Source organism: Excalfactoria chinensis, chromosome 9, assembly GCF_039878825.1.
Source record: "Excalfactoria chinensis isolate bCotChi1 chromosome 9, bCotChi1.hap2, whole genome shotgun sequence".
Taxonomy (NCBI): Eukaryota; Metazoa; Chordata; class Aves; order Galliformes; family Phasianidae; genus Excalfactoria; species Excalfactoria chinensis.
Window position 1 is genome coordinate 10,454,205 of NC_092833.1, and position 18,677 is coordinate 10,472,881.

Genomic DNA, 18,677 nt, shown 5'->3' on the forward strand with positions numbered 1-18,677 from the left:
CCCCCCATACAGCTCAGAAGCTGTCAGTGTGGTTTATAGGCATGGAGCTTCATGGCTTCACATCGGTTTTATGCATCATAAATCCTCAGTGCAAAATGTGGGAAGAAATCATTCAGGGTGTGGATGAGCAGAATGATTTGGAGCTTTTTCCTGTTTGCTGCCCAAGTGAATGAATGTCACTTTCTGCTCCTTCCCTCCAAACTGCTTTCATTGGTGAACACTTCTGTCACTGTAGTCAGTCTGTGGACATGCAGGCAGGGCCAGAGAGGTCCCTCCTTTTAAGGTACCGTGTTTTTTTTCACAATATATATTCTTCTAAAGGAGCCGGTGACAGACAAGTTTAGGAAACCCTGATGCAAACAGAACATCTACTCATATGAAGAAAGCAATTCCACATCACACAAACGAACCGAAAGTAAAATTAATATTGTCTAAATAGCGTTATCTGCCATGTTTCATTTTATTCATATCTCTCAACTTGCCCTACAAAGGAAGACAGAGTCATTATTCCCATTTCACCTGTGGGAAAACAAAGTCACCAGGAGGTCACAGGATTACTCATGGTTACTCAGCAAGCCAGAAATACTGCCTTGGTCACCTAACTCCCGGGCTGGTGCTGCACAAAAGAGAACTGCCTTCAAGGCCAGATTATACTGGGCAGCCTGAGCTGGTGGGGGGGCAGCCAGCCTGTGGCAGAGTGCTGGGACTGGGTGGGATTTAAGGTCCCTTCCAAACCAAGCCATGTTACAATTCAGTGATTCTGGGCATAGCGGTACAGACATTCAAAAAAAGGCCCTGAGTTCTTTGAGTAGAGCAGGAAATGTACTTCCTAGAGTAACAAACCCTCAACATCACTTAACTTAAGGCACCAAAAAGCTGATGCGCAGGAATGAAAATCACAGCTGCCAGAATGCTGTGACTTGCTGTGAGCCACACTTAGAACTCAGGATGGAAGCAGGATTCAGAGGTCTAGGCTAACACCTAACCTTTCTTCCTGGGTGCCACCAGCAGTTAACTGCACAACAGCCCTTCATTCATGCATGCCTTCATGTAACAGCCCTCTGCTGTCACAGTATGCAGGCTTGGTATGGAAGCAAGCCACAGAACAGAGAAGTCAGCAGCCTCCAATCTGGCTGCAGCAATCCCAATCCATGTGCTGGGTGCTGCCTTCTCCAGTTACATGTTGAAGGGCATCAAAAGAAATGACAAACAAATGGTTTTAAGTTGATGAACACTCCATTTAATTGCCCAAATCTCGCCATTAGTTGGATTTCAGTCCTTTAACGGGGAGGGGGCTCCTCCTCCTACCCCATCGTTGACACTCAGGAACTTGGCAGCGCTTGTCCTGCTGGAATTCCCCCCACTCTGCATTCTGACACTACCATGGTCTGCAGACTTCACTACCTAATGAAGCACACAGCTGTGCAAGGGGAGAAGGAAGCGGGCTCTGGCAGCACGGGACAGGCGTGTGCCTGGCAGGCAGCATTTGCTGGAATTCCCCACAGTGAGACCACGCTCACCCCAGCCTGTGTGGCCAAGCGCACCCTGGAAGAGCCCAGTGGAGACCCTGGCCCAAATGCATGCCCACGTGTAGACTGCAGCAGTAGCAGCGTAGGATCACAGCAGAACCATGAATTTGGAAGGGAGATTTAAAGCCACATAGTTCAACTCCCTGCAATGAATAGGGACACTGGCAGCTTGATCCAGAGCTCCATTCAGCCTGACCCGTGTGTCTCCAGGGTCAAGGCATCCACCACCTCACTCGGCAACTTATTCCATGATTATGGGAAGGGTAGCTGGGAGAAAAGAGAATGACAGAGATGTGCAATAGAAATCTGAGGAGACTGACTGCCCGAAGAATGAGCCCCAGCCTCAGAAGCCAGCAGCCAAGGGCACATGGGAGGCATGAGAGGGGAGCTGGGAGTGACAGGCAGCAAAAGGAGCCTGTGACACTGCTGAGGCCCTACAGCATCCATCAAGGACTGGAGCTTCTTCCTGCTCCGTAAGCAAATGAAGCCAGTATTGTTATTTGCTCTGCTTCAACTCTAAGATGTATGATGTTTCATATGATTCTGTCTCAGAGGAATGCTGACGGCATTGCCTTAAAAACCTCAGTGTTCTGATCGTCTGTTGTACATGCATTCTGGTCTCCCTGTGACTTAAATTTCTCTTTTGGGTTCATTTGTGTGTGAGTGGAGGGGAAAGGTGGAAGAAGGACGGCTCGGCTTTCTGACTGCTCTTTGCTCAAGCCTTCAGGACAAAACTGGCCCATAGCAAAGAAAGTGAAACTGTCTGCACAGAACAGTTCACCGTGCTGAAAAACATATGGGGGATTTTCTGCCATTCATCACCTTCTTTCAGTTAGAGTCAGCTTGCATTTGATGATGCCCGCAGTGAATGCAGCATTTGCAGACCTGCAGCATCCCTTCGGAGCACATTACATCACCGCGGCCACACACCAGCACCTTGCTCTAATGTAGGCAAAACTCCATGGGGAAAAAAAGCCATGCACTTGCCTTGCCAAGGGGCTCCTGGCCTGGGCACTGCACAGCCCACTGCAAACCACTGCTGGAAGCCAGACAGGTTCAGAATGTCAGCAGCCCAGGAACTGCATTGCATTGCTGTCAGTCTGACAAGACGGTCCACTTCTATGTGTCAGAGGCATTTCTTTGTCCTCAGGACTTCAGGAAGCAAATGGCCCTGCCAGGACTAGAGATATCATTATCATCCCCTATTTGTTAGAGGAATGTCACCCCTGATTTTTTTTTCCTTCTATCCATTGGCATTCTATGAACTTTCCCAGACCTCTCTCATCGCCCATTGAGATCTGGACACCCCCTTCTCCACTCTCAGCTTCTCACCCATCCTTGGAAACCACCTTCTTACCCAGCCACAGACATCCCCTGTCCTCCCGCACGTCCCAAACACTTACTCCCTTTCTCAGCAAAGGCAGAGAAGGACAAAACTCTGACCAAGATGTCAGCCCTTGCCACAGCACGTCCTTTGCCCTGCAAGATGTTCTTCTGCCTGCAGCTTGCTTGTATGGACTACACAGCCCTTGCAGTCACCAGAAAACCACTCAGGAGCCTGAGCAACCCCCTTTGGGAAGCCTGGGGCTGGGGCACAACTCTGGGGTTCAGCACACCCCAGCCACCTTTAGCTCAGCTGCTGACTGACCTGGCCATCTTTACCCTTCCATTTCTTAGCTGCAGCAACGCCATCAGCTTTGTAAAGCACATCAGGACCTGCTGGTAACCAGTACATTTCCAGGGCAACACTGTCTCAAGACTTTCTAAATTTAAATATCAAAAGAAAACTTAAATCTTAATCCAGTTTTGAAAAGCACTATATATATATATATATATATATAAAATCAGAAAGCTGTTGTAACTGTATTATTTACTAACTCACATTTCCAGCCAAGCCCTGCCCAAGCTTATTTGGGGTGCCCACAGAGAGGGAGTGGTGGGAGTTGTCAGGCAGAGGGCAGAGCCTTGCTGCTGTGAGGAAGGCTTCTTGCAAGCAGCAGGAATGCAAAATCCAGGCAATTTTAAGGCACGCTTGAAAATGAGAATTGCAAGATAGACTTGACAGGTAAAGTGTTCAGAAGCCATAGAACATATTCAAGCACATTACAACAAAAGGAATAGAGAGAAATCCCTTTGGTCTAAACAACAACAACAACAACAAAAAAAAGACTTATCTTGCTCAATTTTAGATAATGCTGCATGGTAAAAAAGGAAATCCTGGTTTCATGGGGCAGCTCTGTTCCAGAAGGGCAACAGGACAAAAGCAGGTGTTAAACACCCAAAGCAGCCTAAACCACAGCCCAGAGCAGCTCATTGTGTCACTTTCCAGTTATCCAATTACCTGCAGCACCAGGAAATAGCAACAGAAAATAAAGCAAAACAACCTCAGAAGAACATTCATATTTAAGTGACTACAAAGCATAGCTATGATAGGCCTTCATCACTGCACTGGAGTGATTTGAGGTACATATAAAGGAAAGTCAAGCTGGAAACCTGACCTTCCTAAGGCTTTCTGAATTAAACCTCCCCTTTTCAGCTTTGCTTATCAGCGTCCTTCCACAAGCTCAGCATTTACCCATAACAACTTCAGCAGTTCACTGCTGTCTGTTGTTAACGAGGAGCTTGTTTGCAGTATTTCCCACAGGAAACAAGGAGGCCTGGGTTTTCCCTCTTCTAACTATTGTCTGTTGAAACGTTGCAGTGCTGAGCACAGCCAGTATCTCTCAGGTTTCGCTAGTCTACCTCCACCATGCCAGGACAGAGACCACAACACAGAATAAGAAATTGCTGTATTTATTACAGGTGGTAAAATCACTCAGCTGAACACTTCAGAGCTTCAGGAAGGCAGCAGGGTTTCATGCATGGGCTCTCATGAGATGCCATGTGGCTTTGGGAGGGGGCAGAACTAGGAAAGCGCTGGGCAACACAGTACACTGAGCAGCCAGTGCCAAGATCATTGAATCCTTATGGTTAGAACTATGGCCTGTGAAATAATCCAGTCCAACCATCAACCCATCACACCATGCCCACTGACCACATCCCTCAGTGTCACGTCAACACAGTTCTTGAATACCTCCAAGGATGGTGACTCCATCACCTCCCTGGGCAGCCTGTGCCAGTGCATCACCACTCTTTCTGGGATGAAACTTTTCCTAATATCCAATCTGAACCTCAAGCACAACTTGAGGCCATTCCCCCTCGTCCTATTGCTGGTTCCTAGGAGCAGAGTCCAATCCCAACCTCACCACAAGGTGGGTCTCAACATAGCCCCCCACCAGGAGGAAGCAAAGTGAGAGAAATCACTGAGAGAGAGGCTGATCCTCAGCCCCAGGACAACATGTGTGGTAGAGCCTTTCCTCACATAAATGTAATCGGAGAGGGGAGGGACAGCTTCCCCAGTCAGCAAACACAAAGTTCTTTTAGGACAAAAAGGTCTCAGACTGTCTGCTGTGAGAGGCTCATGACATTTTGAGCTGAGCCAGGTAAGACCTCTCGGTCCACATGGCACCTGAGTCTTTGGTTACACAAGTTCTTTTCTTGATGAACTGCTCGGGGGATGCACGAGGTCCCTCTCTCAAACTCTCAGGAAGGTTGAATTTTACAAGAAATATAAATTAAATCATGACGATAATGCAAAAAGTCCCCCAAACTCTTTAGAAGCAGGAAACTGTAAAGAGCAACATCCTGTGTTTCAGTAAATAATTAAAATGCAAAAGAGAAACACCAGCAAAACAGATGTTAGGGGCAGCCCTGAAATCTGAATTTAGCTGAAGATCCTCCACAACCAACCTGGTAAGTCCAGCCTGCTTTGGATGATTAAAAAAAAAACACCCGATTTCCTACTCTGCCACCAGCGATGCTCCTACAGGACAACGAGGTCTTCTGCTAAATACAGAGCTTCCAACATTGAGCAATTCTGTGGCAGACCTGCTGTTGCTAAGCCCAAGGGCAGAAAATCCTCTCCAAAATAAAAGCACTTGCAAAAACCTTTCACTAATGTCACAAAATAGCTGCTAGACAGAGCAGATGAAGGACAGAGGATTAAGAGCAGATTACAATCCTGGAAGGCAACGACATGAGAACTGCTTATCAGAAACACCATGAGTGTGCAGGGGAACAATTCCTGCCCTGCTCACAGAATCTCTGCTTGTGCAACTGCGTTGGGTGTTAAGAAATTACAGGGTAGGCTCCCTATAATTTTATCAATATGCTGCCACACCTAATGCGATCTATGGTTTTTGCTTGTGATTATCTCAGAGCACGGAGCTCCTGGAGCGCTATGAACACACCAGACTCCCCAGTCTTATCCCAATTAGGAATCATGTTGCCAGCCTGCGTATTTTAAGAAGAAAATCCTCAAATGAACAAACATGGAAAAAAAAAAAAAAAAGTAAATGCATTTTTCATTTAAGTTTTCCATTCTGTGGTATCTGACCACCTAAACCCATGGCTTTACCCCACCAGCTCTTCGAGTTCAGACAGCCACCCTGATTCAGGGCTGCACACACAGCTGCTGCTTGTAGGGCCCAGCAGCTCAGCAGCACAGAGCAAGCTTCTTTCTATGCATTTTTTTCAGCATACACCAACTCAGAAGCAGACCAACATTGCCCAGTAGGCACCGAATCTCCCTATGGAAAGGTTCTGTAAACAGACTTCTTTTGTTGTTGCTAAGAGCCTGAACCCCCCCCCCCAATAGCTTACCTCAGGGTTTCCCCCTGCTCACTCTTTATAGCTCCATGTGCTAAGTGAATTCCCCTCCCTGAGTCAGTATTTATCACATCAGGCCACCTGTGGCATTCAAACACCTGATAGGAGATGACTCAGCAGCAAAATCCCACCAGGAGATGGTCTGTTATACCACTGTAAGACACTAAAATCATATAGGTAAGTACTAAGAACAGGTACAAATGTTTTCCCAAAGCTATGTAAGCAGACAAGGCAATATCAGCAGATCCGATCCAACAAGTCTCAGAAATCTATTAGTACTAAGCATTTTTCTTCTAATTATGTTCATTTTAACCATAGGCTACAGCTTCTCAAAAATTAATTTAAACAGAAGTCAAAATTTCTATGACAGAATTAACTGTTGGCTCCCACCACTACACCTGAGCTCCTAGGAAGGTCTGCAGAGAAACACAAAACTAACTTCAAGCTCAGTTCCTTGGAAAGGTACCAAATAGATAGCCAGGTTTCCCTAATTTCTTCCTTAACCAGGATCTTCCTTCCTCACCCTTGCCTTACAGAACCTATTAATGTTTTCCCAAAGGGGCTCAGTACCAGTTGGTCAGTTGGACTTTTGCTCTATCTCAGGCCAGAAATCCCTGTTTGTTGATAGGAGCCAAGGCAAATCAGCTTGTAGCAGGGTGGTACCACACAAATCAGCAGGGGATTATGTTTATAACGTGTACCACAAATACCCCAAACATATCTAAATGGATGAGCCTTTGAGAACTCAATTCTTTCATCTTTTCAGGGCTTTTTTGGAAGTTAAGCAAGATCCTATGAATTAGGTATTCTCTCTTCAGAGGAAAAAGGACCACATGAAAGACTCTGCATATTCTCCTTCCAGTCCTTTGGGACTTGGAAAGAAAAAACAACAGAAAACGGTCGATTCAGTTCCACCTTAATCCTTTAAGCAGCACTAAAAGGGCCTCCAAGCAGTTAGGAATCTTTTTTTGACACTGAAGAGCCAATATAGTGCTTTGAAGAGGGAGAGAAAAAAGTGATGTGTTTGGCAGTGACTGGGATGGGTCCCAGCATCCTCAGAACTACGAGGTCTCTGTCATAGAGAGGAGGTCTGGTGGGGAGCAAACAGAGGAGGGAGGTGAGGGAAGAGCAGAGCTTATGGGAAAGGAAAAAGAACCAAACGCTGCTCTTGGGTAATGTTTTGTAAAGATATTCTAATCCCATCTTCTGATGGGACAGTGCTATAAAGGCAGGAGAACAAGCAAAGAACACACCTCAAAGATAAAAGGAACACCTTCCCTCCCACCTCCACGTCCATTAATCCAAGGTGGCAGCTGAGATGCCCAGTGCTGGCAGTGTATCTCCTGTAGAATTGTGCTATGCAGTCCTGCCACTCATAGGGCCACACTGCATGCTGACCCTTCCTGCACCACCTGCTGCTCAGGACTGCTTCTGGCTCCATGCAGTTACTCAAATGCAAGTATTATACAGAGTTCTGCACATGAGATGACACCCTCCTGCAGGGTTCTGCCTTGTAGCAGCTTAGGCACTGCTCTGCTTCAACATCCCCAGCTAAACCAAACCAGAGTAGCTTGCATGGTTTGCCTGAATGTGCTCCCTTCCAATCCAAAAGGAGGAAAGCTGCTTAATTACTGATAATTAATGAGAGAGAACACTACCTATTAGCAACAATGAGAGGTACAGAGTTTTTTGCCTTTAATGCAATGCAAGCATTAGCATTGGTGAGGCTTCTAACTGATAATTGACATCTGGTTGCTAGCCCCATTTGGTAGGTGTGGGAACTGAAAGAGAGAGGTGAAGCCACACTTGCAGTGCTCCTGATGGAAGATCCTTGCTCATCAAAATCCCTATGGCTACAGAACCCAGCAGAAGATGCTGTCATGCCCTGTGCCCTTTCCTTCTTCTAGGCTCCAACTCATTTCTCATAGTTCTCATAGATTTCTCAAGGCCATGTCTACCCTTGTGCTGAGAACACAAAGACATAAATGAAAGAGGAAGAGCGGGATGCAGAATGCCTTCAAAGAGAGAAAGAGTGGTGATGCACTGGCACAGGCTGCCCAGGGAGGTGGCGAAGTCACTGTCCCTGGAGGTGTTCAAAAACTGTGGAGATGTGGCACTGAGGGACGTGGTCAGTGGGCACAGAGATGATGAGTCAACAGATGGGCTCGATGATCTTAGAGGTCTCTTCCAAAACCTTAGCAATTCTATGAAAACCTCAGTGACACAAAATGCTGGGGCACCAATTAGCAGGGCACAAGGGTGAGCAGGGCAGGAGCCAGCACAGAGCACAGGCAGGTGCAGCCCAAACAACAGGCAGCTCCTGGGTGAAGCACAGCCTACTGACCATTATTTCTAAGGATACAAGTAACTTATCTGTAAGCAGCACTCCCCCAACCAGGCGTTAGCTGAAAAAAAAATGAAGGCAGCTTTGGAGAGTGAAGCTAATTACATAGCTCTGAACAGCTGGACTTTGATCATAATTACAGTGTCGTCCTCCTTCTGCATTAGCAGCTTCCAGCTGCAGCTAGGTGGGCATTTAGGGAAGGTGGAGATCCTGCCCCATGACAGAGGAGGAGGGTCCTGACCTGTGTCCCAGCTGATCTGGCTGTCAGCATGAACCCCCCCCCCCCCCGCCTCCTATTTTAACAGCATTTCTAACACTTTGCACAACTGTTCTGCCAGCATGCTTCAGCTCAATGAGCTCAACGTTATCAGTCTGCTCTTTAGATTATTATTTACATATAATTTTAAGGAAAGATATTAATGCAGCCCAAGTTGCAGAGAAGCACAATGGTGTTGGCTAAATAAACGCGCTTTGACCACATCAAAGCAAAAATGTTTCAAAGTGTGTAAAATACATGCAATTATGAAACTGCTCAGTTTTGTTAAATCAGTCAGAAGAATGTCACCCGGCACATCCTGAAAGGCATCCCATGGGCAGAGCCTCAAGCTGAGCACCATAATGCCTTCCCACTGAGAGAAGTATTTCGGGGACTAGCTCCCAGCTGATTTCGACCACGCAGAGGACAGCCACTAATAACTGGACAAATGCCACTCTCTGCTCGTATAAACAGACATGTGGAACAGCTGAGACGTGTTGTTACACTAAGCTACATCTCGATCAGGTTTTACAACCGAGGGGTGTCACAAACTTTATCTGTCCCAAGCTGTCCTGAGGCTTCCCACAGCACAGTGGCCAGAGCTTCATTGTGCTGCTAAGGCACGCGGCTGGGCGCAGTGATCTGTTGGAGGACACAGACCTAATGGTGAGGAAGACCCACGCCAATGGGTCTACAAAGTACAGCTAAGGGAGTTTTCTCCCTTGATTCCTACTCCAGCTGGGTTTTTTGCCTGAGTCACAGTGCCAATTCTGCAGCTCTGTTCTCTGACACGGGATGGGACAAACTGGCAGAGTTCACAGGCTCTGGGAGGTAGCTCCACAGCTCAGGTACCATTGCTAGTGCATCTCTGGATTTTCCAATATATTAAAAAATATTTTTTTTCAATTTTCTATTAGGGAATTTGCTTAGCTGTAGCTTCCAAACACTGAAAGTTGGACTTGAAAGGAACAGAATTTGGTGATCCTCAAAGGTCCTTTCCAACTTGAGACAGTCTGTGATTCTACGATCCTTCAACATGCTAAGACCCCACTGCTCCAACGTCCAGCGCACCTTCCCAGGTGGGTGCTGCTCCTGTATTGCTTCTCTTAATCCTACAAAGCTCCCCATTGGGGACCGGTGGGTTTTTGGGACAGCAGAGCATGACCGCATGTAGCCGACAGCCTCGTGCTGGTGCTTTGGAAGAGAAATCAACTTCCCCCCCCCCCCCGCTTCATTCCACATTCCTGCACTGCGGCAGCATGGCCAAGTACCGCTCGCTATTTCCCAGCTCCCCTCCTCGCCTTTCCTAGCACAGGAATCACCACAAGCACAGTGGCACTGAGCACATTAAGGGGGAAAACAGTAATGCTGCAACAAATCCTGGCAGTAGAGGGGAAAGAAAAACAGATTGCAGTGGCCAAGCCTTCAGCTATGCAACACATGCACCGTGAAGAGGATGAGTTAAGAGTTAACCCTTCTGCAGACGGAATGCCACGGTGAGACAGCAGCCAGGGCTTTTTCCAAGCACGGCCAGAAAGAAGCCTTAAAGCAGCTCAGCAAGAGACCGCGCTCTGAGGATTTCACCTCTCCGAACTTTACGACTGGAAAAATACCATCTACATGTCATTTACATGCTTAAATATAGTATCTGCTATTGGGAGAAACAAACAGACCGACAATGTGACACCGTGATACCTCGTGCGGACACACTCTTTTATCTGCTGGAAAGTTCTAAAACTCAGCTTAACGACAAAGCTAAAATAAGAGAGGCTGTCAGGCTCTGTGTTGGCTGTTAAACAGAATGAAAACATATTCTTTGAGACGTGCTTTCCTTTCGAAGGAGATCCTCTCTGAATCTTTTAAATGATTTATTTATCTTTTAAATTCCCAAATCTCAGAGCTTAATAATTAAGCTTCTATTCTTCCCAGGAGTTTTTTTTTCACTTCAAGACACAAATAAACATACGCAGCTATAGAAGGTAACAGCAACCCGTGCACTTCCCAAAGCACTGCATAACCTTCACCTCCAAAACACTATCGGCTTTCACGTTATTTATCTTATATTTTTCCTCTAACGCCAAAGAGGAAGAGGCCGATATCTTAAGCGGATGCCTATAATTAAACAGTAACCTGTTAGAAAGCCAAAAATAATAGTAAGCTCCACTGAGCATGAAGAGAGCGGCACATTTTTTCCGCGTGCAGCCCAGCTGCCCCCGGCCGATAGCAGCAAGTTAACAATTACACGAGTCACCGAGATCAGAGCCGCGATAGGAGAGGGCTACGTCACGCCCGGGACTCACCGCGGGATGCAGGGCTCGGGGTAGTACTGCAAGGTGCTGAACGGCGCTGCTTCAAAATTCATTTCCTTCCAGCCCCTCTCAGGGTAAGGGCAAAAAAATAAATAAATAGATACAAAGCCAGCCGGCCAAAAGCAATAAGGTCAAGTGGTACGTGAGATACAACTTTAGAGATTTATTTTACACTTGCAGATGGGTGGGATCTCCCAGGGGCTTGGCCAATGGGATTCATCAAGTGACCTGAGTATCACCACCCGTCCCCCCTCACCAGCTGGGCATCTTCTGCGCCAGTATTTCCCCTCCTCTCAACATCCTTAATAAACTCCGGTGTACGTCGGCCACACTTGTTGTCGGGAGCTCATGTGGGGCATCTCTGAACTTCTGATCTCGTCGGCCATTGGTTGCCTTCCCGCCTGACTTCACAGTTTAATTTTGGCAGCTCTTGTGATTTTGCGGCACAGCCGCCGGTCATCCTCAGCTCCAGCTGGCCGGAGCTTCCCCTGCCCGCACTTCATTTCGCCGCACTCTAAAAAGCTTCCCTGGGGCCAATACCTGCATGACACAAGCCTGGGGAAATTTTCTTTTTCAGCCTCTCTCTTGACACAGTTCAAACTGTCTGTTGTGGTTGTAGTTTCAAAAGTAGAATGACAAAATATGGGGAAATTCCTCATTTAAAATTAGCTCGGAACTTCTGTGCCTCTGTCCCCCCTTTGCTTCATCCCCCCCCCACCCCCAAAAAAAAGCATCAGAGGTAATTTTTAATGTTTCACTCCATATCTTTTCTTGTTTTGAAATATTTGTGTTAGCGTTTTGAAAATATTTTATATGTTTTCCATGTGAAAAACTACAGTAATTTCAAATATCCTGAGAAGTAAGAAGAAAGAAAATAGGGATGATGTGTTTTTCAAACCACTAAAGCCTGAAGAAATAACAGCAAAATTAAGTCCACCATTACCTAAGGTGAGAGGAAGATCAGTTTTTCCTGAAGTAAACTGAAAACCAAGAAGGGCACCTTGAATCCCTTCCCCTTGCCTTTTCTTACTTTTTTTCCTTCCTTTCAGGCCATCATTTCAGGAGGCAACCTGCTTTATTCCCCTGTTTTTCCCCCTCCATAACTCATCCAAATAGTACAGGCTGTAAACCTATCCTGGTTTTGTGGTTTTGGAGAATGAATGAAATATGAATCAGGAGCTAAATTAAAATGGATTCCAGCAGGAAAAAATAGCATCCATGTATCTATGACCCAATGGGATTGCATCTTCCAGCAGACATGTATGTTTGTGTACACAGAGGGTACTGCTCCATTGCTCACCTACTGAGCATCTCTCGTGCTGATGTCAGCACGGATGCCAAAGTTCTGAGCAAAAAGCTGAAGCCCTCTGAGAAGGCAGCGACTGACTCTTATTTTTCCCTCTGCTCTTCCCTTGTAGGAAATTTTGGTTCAAAGAATGTCATGTGGAAACATTTTCTTTGCTGCCTGTGCCAGGGGAGCTATTTCAGACTTGACATTCTCCACCCACACTCAGCCTGATAGTTCCTAACATCTGTGAATTGTGAGTCCTGTAAACTCGTAGGGCTGATCCCTGCCCAAGCCCAAGCAACTTTCGCTACAATAAGTGGTGTTGGCCAGGGAAGAGAGGCTGGACACAAACAATCTGTTCATTAACTGAAGCTAAGGCTTTCCTTGCTGATAGACACCGCTTCTGCCTGGGGTAAAACATCAAACCTGCACCATGTAGGAACTGCCAAAGCAAGCTGCCAGGACCAGAAAGTTGGAAGCAGGGGAAGACTGGACAACTCCCACACCATGATCCAGACCTGCCCCACTGCCCTCAGCCCTTCTCCTCACCTGGCACTGCCATGAGGTTAGCCAAGATGTCCCAAGAGCTGCTCTTGGGCTTGGAGATGCTGGGCTGCCTCCGCTGCCAAAGATGAACTCCAGCTCTGCTCTTACACCTCGTTAACACAACACAGAAGCAATGGTGCAAAAAGACCCACTTTGCAACACCTAAAGAAATTCAGCCAGGATCATTCAACGTCCATGTGCCCTTCCATGTGCTCCTCGGTTCCTCAGTCACATTAAATACAAGTTTGTTAAAGCCCAAACCACCGAGCCTGTGATTCCTGCTTTGAGAGCCAAACGTGTCTAGCAGCACCCCAGTCAAGATGAGGCAGCCAGTCTCCAGCTTGTAATTCACACCAAAAGAATATCTGCTCCTGACAAAAAAAACTAATTAATTTTAAAAAGCAGTACCACATAATTGTAATGAGCTCAGAGAAGGGCTGTCTTCTCACTCGCACAATGGGAGGGGATGTCTAGCAAGGATATTTCCATAAAAACTTCAAAAAGGGCCACCAACTGCCCCAAGTCCTTACCAGTCCTCATGCCTGGGGTTGGGCAAATGCAAATGGTTCACAGTTTGGCTCACACTGGCAGCACATGCAGAACCTGGCTGCCTTTTCCCAGAGAGCTGGACATTTTCAGCTTCCCTCAGAGATCTAGATATTCTTTGAAATGGTTGAAAAGGTTACTGCTTGCTTTTCTCATCAAAAAGTGGAGCCATGGGAAGCCATGGGTGACAGCCGGGCAACAACTACCTGCAACAGCCCAACCCCATCTTCCTTCCTGCCCCTTGCTTGCAGCCATTGCTGAGCCAAGGGTTCCCAATGATGAAATTCAGTATGAATTTGGGTTGATATCTGCATTAGCAGCTAGACTGTTAACCTCCCTTCAGCTACAGGGCGCTCCTTGCATAGCACAGCCTGCAGTGGAAACACAAGCCCGACGGCAGGTGTGTGCTTATTGCCAGTGCTCTGTGCATAGCTGAGAGGCTCTCCCATTATTTGACCAACCCCATCCACACTGCCTTGAAGAAAACCTGCTGTGAAATGGAGTTCCTGTGGTAGCAGCCCTCAAAGGTGGGCAACTCAAGAGGAAAACAGACTTATGACATCCCCAGCATTCCTTACCCACTCTGGGATGCCTGCAGGCTGCTCTGAGAGCAATGCTAACCCAGCAGCAGCAGGCGCATGCCCTGCAAGAGAATTATGGAAGCCAGGCTGTCGGGGATCTGTCTGGCCAGTGGATTTCCAGCCCAGCCCACAGTGCTTGCGGTGAGCTGGCGGTATGGGGATATGTGGATGAAGCATGTGTGTAGGTGGGCAAGAATGCGGGACATCGCTCTGTCGCTGCTGCTTCCACGTCTGGGAAAGCCCACAGCTGTTTCCTGCCTGTTTTTCTATTTTCTCATTACCCCCTCCGTGCACCCTCTCCGCATGGTTCTCATGTTGTATATGTTTTAGCAGAGGGGACTGCTACAGATTTACTTGCCACCACCACCCAAACTCAGTGCCAAGATGCATGCCAACCTTTGTCCTGAGCAAGGGTGAAAAAGACAGCAGCAGTTCCCTGTCACCCCTACGGCTCCAGAGCTGTGAGTCTGGGGCCATCTGAGCAGCTCGGAGCTTAGGAAGATGGAGAAAGGCTGGTTCCAGCTTTGCTCTCAGCCACCTTCCCAGCTACTGGCTGCAGGACTTGCCTGGAATCAGCCCCACCCTCTAGACTACGGGGCTGAAACATTTCCTTCATAGTTTGGGATTTCCAGGGGAGCGGTTGTGGGTTGTATTTTTGTTCTTTTTCAATGAATTTCTTTCCAAAGTGAGAACTCCGCGGGATATTTGGGGATTCTTTTAGTTCAAGATACTTGGGAGGGGGAAATAATTTCCCCCCAGGCGGTAAGAAATCTTTCTTTAAGCTATCTGAGGGAAAAAGATCGCACCACGTCAGCATCCTTTCTAAAAGCATTTTCCAATTGCAACTGAATTTTTACTAATATTTCAAGGTTTCGAAGATGATGAGGCTTTAGGAAGTCCAGCAACAGAACTAAGCTCAGAGGAAAGACACCTTACCAACAACTCCACTGAAAGGGGAAGGGTTGTGGGTGTGTGACCTTACAGGCTTCAGAGGACCTACCCAAACACCACGGTGATGGGAGAAACCTCCAGCTAACAGCAATCTCTGGTCCAATTGCTCCACAACTGTCAGACTTCTGGCTTCAGGCTCATGCAAAGCTTTGCCCCTGCTCTGCTTGCACTGAGAGAAGGAGACTTAATAGAGCAGCAAACTGAAGGGGGAAAAATAAAAAGCCATTTTACTTCATACTTTCCCCTAGCACCTTCTGTCTGCAGTGCAAGCAAACACTGGTGTTCTGCAATATGCTCGTGTTGACTGCTGTTAGCTAGAGCTAGGAAGAAATGAAGGAGGGCACCCTTCAAAGCCTCCTGAAAGCAACAAAAACCACTTTCAGAGCTGACTTTTTGCCTTTGTTGACATGTCTGTCGCATCTGCATGGTCAGAGCACCATCCACTTGCAGGAAGCAGTATAGGCTGGTGTTGCTCTCAGAAGGAATAACAAACAGTGTAAGGAAGCACAAACTGCTTTTTGACTGTTTGTCCCCAGGACTGTATCGCAGGAGATGACAAGAAGGCAGGCTTGAAGCTGACCATGGATTTTGGATTAATGCCTTTAGCTGGAAGGGAAATGAATACTGCAGGAGATTCTCTTGGCTTTTCCTAAACACCAGGGCCCTTCTGTCTATTCAGAGAGAGCAGAAGCAGCCCAAAGAGAGCTGTACCAGGACGCCACCAAACTGCAATTGCTGTTCCCTCGCCTGCCAAAGGACAGTCAAACCCAGACCTTAAGGTGTGGGGAAGTATGTGAGACTGAGACAAACCAGAAACATGGACAAAAAGCAGGCTTCCCCACTGCAGTCAGCTCCCCAACAATACTCCAGTCCCTGACCTGTCCTCAAGAGCTGGCAGGACACTGCGAGACTCCAATGGGAATCTCCCATTGCTCTAAAGGCGAAGAGGGAGTGACAGACCTGCTGGGCAGAGGGAATTTCCCTCCCGGAGGTCCCTGCAGCTGTGCCACCATCTCAGGGTGTTCCTGAGACACAGCGGGGCCCCAGGCTCGGCTAAAGCTGGGCTGGAGGCTGAGCGGGGCTGGGACAGGTGGCAACACCCCGCCATGGGGTCTGGTCTGGGTTGCATATCAAAGCAGAGGCAGGAGCTGTGTAGGTGGAAGGCTTGGCCTCCCTGTACAGCTGCCACATGACATGTCAGGCATTCTGGCCAGAACCGTGCTGCAAATACACACGGCGGCGGCAAGCCCTGTGGGGTCAAGCCCAGGTTGGGACCAACAACCCTGGGAGCTGCATCCTGCAGGGTGTTTGGTCGGGCCAGCAGCTCCCTGCTGCTTCTCTTCACTCCCCTAGCACCGGCTTACCCTCAGCCTCTCACCCCAAGGTCCATCCCAGAGTTTTCTCCAGCTTTGCTCCCTCCTGCAAGCTTTCATATCACATGCCACAGAGATAAGTGCACAGGTTTTAGGCCAGTTCCTATCTGCTTCTGAAGGTCAGTGGCAGATAGCAGCACCGCGCTCTAAGAGAGACAAGGGAGAAGTTTGTTTCATGCAATGAAAACAAGCTCCCAGCAAGTTGCTGGCATGGAGAGACTCCCCCTGAGCAAAAGCCACTCACAAGGCTGACATTTGCCTCAACGGAGGCAAAGAGGAACGCTGCAGACTGAAGACTGCTGCATCACTCCTCGTTCACTCCCTCCAACTTTTCCTTGTGAGTCAGAGCTGAGCTAAATCTCAGCAATGTCTCATTATTGCTGCTATTGTCCCCCGGTGTTTCCCCATCTCCGCATAATCTGCACGCAAGCAGAAACCTCTCTGTCCTTTTGCCAAATCCTCCATGCAAAAGCACAGAGCCTCAATCGATAGAATTTTCTCGGTTCCAAACAGGATACAACATAAACTCACTGCTTGCCTGGCAGAACTCCACTTCCCAGCACTGGGAAGGCAATGTGCCTCTATTGCATTCCGAGGTGTGAGCACAGCTCCTGCAGGCATACCCAAACGGATGGGATTAGAGCCCAGTCTGAGAACCAAGCAGCAATTAAAGCAAAAACCCCCAAAGCATTAACCAGCAGCAATGGAAGCTCACAGACCTGCACATCCTCTGTGCAGCAGCCAGCAGGGCCCAGCTCACGTGGATCAACACGGCCATTGAGTGCTTTCACACAGCAGCAATCTCCCTATATGCCATATAGAGGCAATCTGCCCTTTTAGAAACCCAGTCCCTCCTCCCCAAGCACCCACCTACCTACTGAAGTGCTCAGAGTCCCGCAGTGCCTCGGAGGGCTCCTCACACGACCTCTAACCCCTGACCTCTTGACCTTTCCGATGGTGCCACGCGCTCGGGACAGAGCGCGCGTCGCCCCGGGGGCCGAGCCGGCGGCGGTGCGTTATAGCGCCACCTGCCGGTGTCACCCATCCCGGCCCGTGCTACGCGGTGGCTTCTATGCGGAGCCACTTGCTTCCACTTCTAACGTCTAATGAACCGGGCTTGAAAAGTGGTGTTAAATATGCATTAAGTTATTATTATTGCTGATAATACCTCTTAAAGCGGCTTCATAAATAAAATGCATTCTTAAGAACGTTTAATTAACGCCTTGCCAAATAACTTATCCTAAAGCATTAACAATCAATTATTAGGGAGACAGGCTCTAGAAGTCTCTGCTATTATAGATTGCAAAATGCAGGTTCTGTGCTGTTTAAACAATTCACATGCCTTTTTCACATACAATTTCAAGTTACTAAGGTAAATAAGACCACACAATATAACTTAATACGTAGCAATCAAAAGTTTCCACACAGTCCTTTAATACAGAGCCACGTCCCTATGTAAGAAGTGATGCAACAAACTTTCCCCGAAGTCCCAATTCCTGCAATTGAAGCTTAAGCCCAGCAAAGAAAGAATTAAAATTCTTTGGTTGCCGCTGAATCACTGGCTGCATTGGGCTATTTCACTGCGCATTATGCTTTAATTATAACTAAGCTCTTGCCATCTGTTCTACTCCCTAATTATAGATGCAGCCAATATTTCACAACTCCTACCGTTAAAGAGCGCTAAGAGAGCTCAGCCTACGGTGCGTAAAGTTGGCTTCAATAGGATCCTTGTGTAAAGTGCTCAGGAAGAGGAAAGCATGCTCTGCACATGTGGCCTGCTGTTGTTATTAAGCCCAGAGGGCCTTTGCTAGGTCAGCTTTCGCAGAAGGACTGCAGACTTCACTCACCAGGGCACAGAGAGCCCCGTCAGTGCTACCTGCTGGTGGCCGCCAGCCCAGGTGTCGTTGGGACTGTGGGAGCTCTAGATGAGCAAGAACAATTCAGGTCACCTGCTGAAGGCTTATGCCCTGGAACCTGCTTAGTCACAGAGAACACTTTCACCAACCAGATACCCTGTGCAGCACCGCTTGCTTAGAACCAGCTGGCCACCCTCATCCTTGAGCAGCAAACTGAGCAGCATGGTGGTCTGGCCAGGAGGAGAAAGCTGCTGCAGACTGCAGCCCCACAAATGCCCTCTCAGCAGCTCTGTCTGCTTGCACTGCAAGCATGCTTAGAGCTATGGGGTGCGCAGGTGCCTACACACCACCCAGGCAACTGCCCAGTGCTTTAGCATTACTCACACCTCCA

At 47.8% G+C, this 18,677-nt stretch overlaps 1 protein-coding gene across 4 annotated transcripts in view; it reads right to left on the reverse strand.

Moving 5' to 3' along the window:
• The window catches only part of TP63 (tumor protein p63), a 98,570-nt gene extending 81,216 nt beyond the window's left edge, over positions 1–17,354 (reverse strand). For 3 of the 4 annotated variants that reach the window (XM_072344208.1, XM_072344203.1, XM_072344210.1), the window contains exon 1: positions 17,305–17,354. The gene's annotated coding sequence lies outside the window, so the exon portion shown is untranslated. Of the gene's footprint in view, positions 1–6,230; positions 6,253–17,304 lie in introns of those variants that run through there. The other variant, XM_072344206.1, reaches the window with a different exon arrangement.
• Between the last annotated feature and the right edge of the window lie 1,323 nt (positions 17,355–18,677).